The sequence below is a fragment of the Theobroma umbraticum genome, unplaced genomic scaffold, assembly GCF_002168275.2.
Source record: "Theobroma umbraticum cultivar Fairchild unplaced genomic scaffold, ASM216827v3 scaffold_146.0, whole genome shotgun sequence".
NCBI classification, from domain to species: domain Eukaryota; kingdom Viridiplantae; phylum Streptophyta; class Magnoliopsida; order Malvales; family Malvaceae; genus Theobroma; species Theobroma umbraticum.
The window spans coordinates 3664426-3665970 of record NW_018397265.1 but is presented as its reverse complement, the minus strand read 5'-3'; positions in this window follow the sequence as shown (position 1 = coordinate 3665970).

Genomic DNA, 1545 nt, shown 5'->3' with positions numbered 1-1545 from the left:
GAGAATGCTTATTAATGCTTGATAATGATTAGGTTGGATATGCTTAGGAACTACTTTGCAAATATCTTGAAAGATATGAGTATTTGATGCATTTGATGAAAATCCTTTTAAATGCTCATACTTTTTTTGTTTCATAAATATTTGAGTATTAGGGAAATGTATTGCATGTCTAAATGCTCATTTATTCTAAGATCGTGATTTCTCTTTTAATATTTGATATGTTAAGAATCTCTAACAATTTGTGTTGAGCTTATGAATTCTTAAGAGGGAGTTATTATTGCTATGACTCATTGGTATCATAAGCAAGAGGTCTTCAACAACATGATTTGGTGAGAATTCAGCATTTGGTGTTCTTCACTATCGATAACATCATTCTAAACACCAAAATTGATATTGTGCTTTATATTACTTCTCACTTAAACTTGAATGTTGAAATGCATAATTGGTATCAAGTGTTGTTAGTTTAATACACGTAAGTGCACATGGTCGTACAAGTAATATAAAAGTAAGTTGAGTACTATTTCCCATTGAGATTTGCACTTATTCTTACTAAGTATTAAATTTATAACAACCTTTATCCTAATCAAGCACTTAATTTTGAATGATTGATTAAGCTAAGGATGATTATTAAAATTAAGTAAATAAGGAAGAATAAAATTTTACTAGAGAAAATATTAATTCAAAACCTAAGATTATGGTATCTCTCAAAATTTCATCTGAATTTTATCATTCTCCTTAATTAAATTAATAGGACATATGGCTAAACTAGGATCCATATTATGTACAAGTCTCTATCAAGAGCTTGCACACACCTTTTCAAAACTAACTCCACATGTTTATGCAAATTAATTAGAAAAGGTTTATTAAGGTTGTGCTCTAATTTGGTTGCCTAAGGTATTTAGGTGTATGTCTATCCTAAATACAAAACTATCATCTAACTTTGAAGTGAATCACACATACGCTATTCAAAACAATACTTTATTCTAAACTCCCTTCGTCGAGTTACATTTAGAGATGTAATACATTTCAATTAGTGATCAAGCAGTGAAAAGTAATAAGCATAGAATTTAATAAACCATGCATCAACCATTAACACTAGACAAAAAGAAATCATATATTCAAACTACATAATGAATTAAACCATACTAAGAAAAGAGAAATCCTATATTCAAACTACATAATGAAATAAACCATAATCACATCATTTTTTCTATAGCAAACATAACCAATTCAAAAGAAAAGATCATTTATATAGCAAAAGAACAAAAAAGAAATGAAAACAAAAAGGAATATCAAAGCATCTTTCAATTCTCAATTTTCGATTGCCTTTGATTTCTTCTTATTTCTCTTGCTAGAAAGTCTGTTTCTTTTCTCTCAAAACTATCGTTTGCTCACTCTCAGACCTCTTCCCTTGAATTGCTAAAAATCACATATTTATACCCTTTAATAAACCTTAAAAACTCAATTCTTGATTGGCTAAAAGCTCATAATCCACGTCAAAACGCCGTGACCTTACTCCATGGGCGCCGTAACGCTCCAACCTTA